Source organism: Spermophilus citellus (genome assembly GCF_964194105.1).
Source record: "Spermophilus citellus genome assembly, contig: SCAFFOLD_240, whole genome shotgun sequence".
Lineage (NCBI taxonomy): Eukaryota > Metazoa > Chordata > Mammalia > Rodentia > Sciuridae > Spermophilus > Spermophilus citellus.
This window is the reverse complement of record NW_027672781.1, coordinates 89,479-96,238: the sequence shown is the minus strand read 5'-3', so window position 1 is coordinate 96,238 and position 6,760 is coordinate 89,479.

The following is a 6,760-nucleotide window of genomic DNA, read 5'->3' as shown; positions in this document are numbered from 1 at the left end:
GGCACAGGAGGCAGCTCCACTCTGCCCTCCAGGCCCCCGCAGCACCCAGCAGGACCCGGAACAAGAAGCAGTCCCTGTAGGATCCCCAACCGGGAGCCAGGAGCCGGTCTCTCAGATCCCCGCCACTTTCTGCTAGGAGCAGGCTCCTCAGGGCAACCGCCGCGGGTTCCCCAATCCCAGGCCAGTGCCGTCCCGGGAACCCAAGCCTGGCTGCACCAGACTCTCCCTGCTAGGTGCCCAAGCCTGGCTGCACCAGACTCTCCCTGCTAGGTGCCCAAGCCTGGCTGCACCAGACTCTCCCTGCTAGGTGCCCAAGCCTGGCTGCACCAGACTCTCCCTGCTAGGTGCCCAAGCCTGGCTGCACCAGACTCTCCCTGCTAGGTGCCCAAGCCTGGCTGCACCAGACTCTCCCTGCTCGGTGCACACTCCGCTGGGAGCAGAGTCTAAGACACACTTCCCGCGGGCTCTCCAGCTCCGGGTCAAAACTGTTCCAGGAGACAGAGTCCCGCTGCCCCTCGTCGCAAGTTTCACTTGTGGCTGGCCTCAGCTCGCGGTCCCCGCAGGCTCCGCGGCCCTGGGCTCAAGCAGCCACGAACCCAGCCTCTCCGATCCCTGCCACACTCTGCTCGGAGCAGGCTCCACAGAGGTACCCCAGCCTCAGGCCCAGGCGGCCCCCGCCCGGGCCTGGCAGCTCCAACCTCTCCCAGCTCAGTGTACGCTCAGACAGGGGCAGGGCCAAAGACACAGTCGCCGCGGGTTCCGTAGCCCCGGGCCAAGAAGGATCTCCCGCCCTGGGCCAAAGCAACCCGGGGAACTAGAATCTGGCCTCTCAAAGCCCGGCGCCCGCCTTGCCAGGGGTGAGGCCTGAAGAGTATTCTCCTCAGAGTTTCCAATCCCGAGCCTGAGCGATCTGTCTGCGCGACTCAGGCAAATACCAGCCTGGAATCACCTGTTCTGTAGTTGAATGAGCTGAGATCGTAGAAAACAGGGATGATTGCGTCAGCTCTCCATGATGGCGGCTGCAGTTCTCCTGCGTGTTCCGACCGGTGTCGGGAAACGAACTGGACCGATTCTCTCCTGTATTTCAAAGCTGGAATTCAGCACTCAGCGCGGCTAGTGTGCCACTGGCAGGAGCCTGCAGAATCCGCTTCGCTGTAATCCCTCTCTGCTACCTCGCGGCTAATTAACTCGGGCGCGTCCCAGACTCCATCCACGGGGCGGTCCGCCGACCAAGTACTGCTTCGCTCCGTGAGGAGAAATCGCCCGCTACCAAGCCCCTGCAGCCGAATCCCGCGCGCTGGAATTTTGACCTCTAGATTCTGGAGCACTTCAATTTCACTGGGGATTCCCACCAAGGTAGCCTTCAGCCATTTCACCTCGTGTTTCTCCCACACAGTGGCGCAGCGTACTGGTGTGCTGGACTCCCTTGGCCGCCATCTTCCTGCCTCCCTTGTTTTTAATTTCAATTTTTTTTTCCTGGGCATCCCTGCATTCTGGTGATTTATGAACCTTCTACTTTGAGGTTCAGTGTAACTTTCTTCTTGGTATACCAGCATTTCTGCCCCAACCAGACATGTTCCACAGTTCTTTATGGACCTCAAATGTTGCTAGAGGAATGATTAAATAATAATTAAGTTATCAAAACAAATAGGGCAGTGTTTTCAGGATGAAAGTCTTAAGAGAATGATCATTATTAGATTTATATTTTTACTAATGTATTTAGCCATGGACTCATATGGTTTTTTTTTAATTATTTTATTGTTGGTTGTTCAAAACATTACATAGTTCTTATTATACCATATTTCACAGATTGATTCAAGTGGGTTATGAACTCCCATTTTTACCCCGTATACAGATTGCTGTGTCACATCAGTTACATTTCCATTGATTTACAAATTGCCTTTCTAGTGACTGATGTATTCTGCTGTCTATCCCATTCTCCACTGTCCCCTCACCCCTCCCCTCCCCTCCCCTCCCCTACTCTCTCTCCATCCCCTCTACTATAAATCGTTTCTTCCACTTATATAATTTTTCTCCTACTCCTCCTTTCCTCTTATATGTAATTGTGTATAACCCTGAGGCTCACCTTCCAGTTCCATGCAATTTCCCTTAACTCTCACTTTCCCTCCCGCCTATCATCCCTGTTTAATGTTATTCTTCTTCTCCAGCTCTTCGTCTCTACCCTGTCCTTGGTTACTCCCCTTATATCAAAGAAGACATTTGACATTTGTTTTTTAAGGATTGGCTAGCTTCACTTAGCATAATCTGCTCTAATGCCATCCATTTCCCTCCAAATTCTATGATTTTGTCATTTCTTATTGCAGAGTAATACTCTCATATGGTTTTTGAAGTGATCCACAAATGTGGTCCACAAATCAGCAGATTTCAGAAACTTTTCATGTTGAAAGCTATTTTCAAATGGTTGCTTTCTGATTGAGGCAAATTCGACACAGGGTAAACACTAAGACGCTTTTAAAGTGCTCATGAATTTTCCTAGCTAGAATATTACAAAGAGTTTTTCCAGTTTTCTCACCACTTTGTTTATATTATTGGTGTTGAAAAACCTCTCAGATGTAATAAGTGCAGCCCAGAGGCAAGCTCCTGCAGCTGGCCACCCACAGACCCCCACACCCACCGACCCAATTCTCTATCCCCCATTAATCGGGTGTCAGGTGCTGTTGGATTGTTAATTATGGGTTAAAACCCAGTATTTTGCCCCCAAGGAGCCCAAGGTCCAGCTTGTTGGTTATTTCAACCTGTGGGTTGGTTATTCACTTTTCCTTGCCTCTCAAGACAAATCTGTGCTCCATCCAGGGACCTATATCTAATGGCACTGGTAGCTTAGTAAATTTTCTAATTTTGTTTAAGAAAACTAACAGCAAGGATAATTTCCCTCATGGGGGATGTAGGGGGTTCTTGTCCCAAGGTGTCCATGGCTCTTTCCTTCTTCTCACCACATAATCTTCTCATCATGGGCCAGAAAACCATGTACTGCTCATCCCTGGAATCCTGGGCATGTGGCTTTACCTTCTCAGTCTTCCTTCAAGAGAAGTGTTCCCATTTCAGAAATGCAGGAAAACTGGTCCCCCAAAATACCTGGGCTGCTGTTACTGAGAAGCAAAAGTAAAAAATACTGAAGATGGGAACTGGGGCTGGGGCTCAGCTGTAGAGTGCTCACCTAGCACTTGCGAGGCCCTGGGTTCCATCCTTAGCACCACAGAAAAATAAATGGATAGAATAAAGTTATTGGGTCCAACTCCAACTAGAAAAATATTTTAAAAATAAATACTGAAAAGGCAACGTATCTAGCACTTATGAAATGCAAATTAAAACTGCACTGAGATTTTCTTTTACTCCAGTTAGAATGGCAATTATCAAGAATACAGAAACAATAAATTGGTGAGGATGTGGGGGACAAGGAATGCTCACACCTTGTTGGAGGAACTGCATATTGGTGCAACCACTCTGTAAAGCAGGATGGAGATTCCTTAAGAAACTAGGACTGGAACCACCATCTGACTCATTTATCCCACTCCTCAGCATAAAGAGGATAAAATCAGCATACTACAGGGACACAGCCACATCAATGTTTATGATAGCACAACTCACAATAGCTAAGCTACAGAACCAGCCTAAATGCCCATCAACAGATTAATATATAAAGAATGGTGGAATATTACTCAGCTTTTAAAAAGGATGACTTCATGACTTTGTCCAGTAAATGAATGGATCTGGAGAATATCATGCTAACATAAAATAAGGAAATCCCCCCAAACCAAATCTATATCACAAGGAAGGTGGGGGGCAAGAAGAGTAGTTCTATAGATGAGACAAAGGGGAGCAACAGGAAGGGAGGGGAGATAATAACAGGAAAGACAGTAGCATGAAGTGACCATAATGTTTCCATTTAAATATATGAAAATACCCAAGTGAATCCACCCATCATGCCCACCCACAAAAATGGGGTCCTAAAGAGAATAAGATATATTTTATGTTTGAATAAGTTTACCACAATGGACTCTATGGTCATGTATAACTAACAAGAACCAATAAAATAGAAAAAAGATTTAAAAGTACTGAAAAGGACCATGGGACCAAATTGATAGCATCATAGCCAGATGAGGAAATGTCTTTAGGTACATTCCAGAATTTTCTAAACCGCTCCCCCATTGGATGCTGCCAAAGGAGTTGGAGTCTGTGGGAACATGGAAGTACAGGGCACTGCAGGCAGAAAAAAGGACTCCCCCGCATTCATCTACAGGTGCAGAGGACCTAGGGGACAGGCAATCTCGAGGCCTCCACAGTTAAGTAAGGCAGAAAAGAGCAGGGTGCATTCGAGGCTATGGAGTTATTTACCAAATTAGGAAAACCTGGAGTTGGCTCTCTTGGAGCCCAATCAAAGGCAAATTGTTTTTCCATAAAGAGAGAAACCCTTGAGCCCCTCTTAACAAGAAGTCTTCTCTGTATTTTGTGACTTTTTGCACCAGTGAATTGGGGGGACAAGACATGGAGCTCCCTTTTGAAACACATCAGCTTTGTTTGCATCAAGACAAGCAGGTAGGATCTGTTTTTTTTTTTTTTCCTTTTTTCTTGTCAAGTGCAGAGTATTCAGCTGATACTAAGGATGCACACTTGGGCAGGGTGTCTCTGGTTTTTGGAGGAGGCAGGATCCCATTGCTTGGGATACAGGGCACTGGTGGGCATCAGGGAGAGCACCCAGGGTGGCCTTGATCTGTGGAAGGCTGTTATCTTGTGGCCACCATAGGTATTTCTCTCAAAAAGAAAGAAAGAAAAAGAAACCTGTCACACCCTGTCATTGCAGCAGCTGGGGAGGCTGAGGCAGGAGGATGGCGAATTAAAAGCCAGCCTCAGCTAAAGCAAGGTGCTAAGCAACTCAGTGAGACCCTGTCTCTAAACTTCAAGCTAGGGCTGCGGAAGGGGCTCAGAGGTCAAGTCCTCTGATTCAACCCCCAGTGTGCCAGAGAGTGAGGGAGCCCAGGTGCAGCTGGGGCTTACCCAGGTCTGTGGTCTCTGGGTCTCTTCTGTGCTCATCTCCTTACTCTGCCTCCAGCTCAATGTGGGCTCCAGATAGAGATTCAACTCAGCTGGAGGAACATCAGCTCTCATGTTGCCAATCCATTGGGAGCCTCCTCCAGGGTGCCTGCAAGACCCCCCCCCCGTGAGCTGCCACCAGCCCTGGCCTTGTTGCACTGGGCAGTTCCCAAGGGAGGAAAGGCCAGTTCTACTTGGAGAATTTTGCACAGATAAACAGAGGACAAGTCAGCACCCGAAGATGCTCTGGGTGGTCTTATTATAGGAGGAGGCCCAGGTGGTGAAACTTTCAAGACATGACTTCAATTTCCTAATTTTAAAACCCAACAGAACTTAGAATTCTGGTCACCCTAACCCTAACCCAATGCCCAGACCTCAAAAGAAAAAGAAAAACGCTGAACCCAAACCCTGCCATTCTGGCCTCCTTCTTGCCTGGAGCGGATATCACCCGCTGTCATTCAAAAAGAAGGCTACGTGGGCTCGGGCTGGGGAGGGGGGAGCAGAGACTGACTGTTGCCCTGTTCAATCAGAAGCCCCCGTGCTGAGCTCTGTCCAATCCTGAGCGCAGCCAGCAAGCAGGGGGCAGGCCTCCACGCTGGGGATGGGATTTATTTCTCCATGGTCTGCGCTTCAAGGATTCCTGCAGTTGGACTCCAGGTTTCGCTCTGTGCCCGGGATCCCGCATGGCCCTGCCAGGCAGGTGCTGAAGCTCTCCAGGGCAGGCTTGGCTGATGGGCACCAGGAAATGGTGAGTGTGCAGTGGCACCTGGTGCCTGGACAGGGAGGCTCCAGAGGGAGATAGGGCTGGGAGGCGGTCCTGAGGGTCCTGCTGTGGCAGAACCCACCCTGACTTCGGGGGTCTTTGAACCATAGTCCTGAACCCATTGGGGACAGCGCCCCTCAGTCCCCCTTGCCAGCCGGGTGGACAGTGTGACAGTGGTGGAGACCCCTCGCAGCCTCCCCATCCCCTGGGGCAGCCTCAGCCCCTGCTCCAATCCTATCTATCTGGCAGGTGAGCTTGGCTGCTTGGCGTCTTCTCTGGCTGTGGTGATTGACAGGTAGGACCTTGAGAAGAATCCAACTCCAAGCCAGGGGATGGCGCACAGCTGTCATCCCAGTGCCTGGGAGTTGGGAGCTGATGCAGGTGGATTGGGAGGTCAAGGCCTGCCTAGGCAAGTGGATGAGGCACCTAGAGACACAAGGAGACCCTGCCTCTAAATAAAATGCAAAATAGGGCTGGGGATGAGGCTCAGTGGAGACCCCTGAGTTCAATGCTAGGTACCAAAAGAAAAAATAAATAAATCTCCAAACACTGTTTTCCTGCGGGAGGGGAGCTGTGGTGAACAGGGACCCCGCTTATTCCTGAGCTAGTTTTGTGGAGTTTATTTGTTTTTGTTTGTTTGTTTGTTTTGTTTTGTTCTTATTATGGAACACATGGATATCTCCTGTACAAATTGGCAGCTCAGGTCTCCTCCCTGAATTTCTTCTGTGGTGGGTTTCAGGGTGTCGTGGCTGTGAGAATCACTACTCCTTGGGACCTTTTCCTACCCAAGGGGGCTGGGATCTGCAGGGGCCTCAGATTTTCTTCCCCCTGAGCTTTTCTTTCTTTTGGGGGGGCATGGGGGGCATAGTGGATTGAACACAGAGCTCCTTTGCCACTGAGCTACATTCCTCATACTTTTTTATCATTTATCTTGAGAGAGGGGCT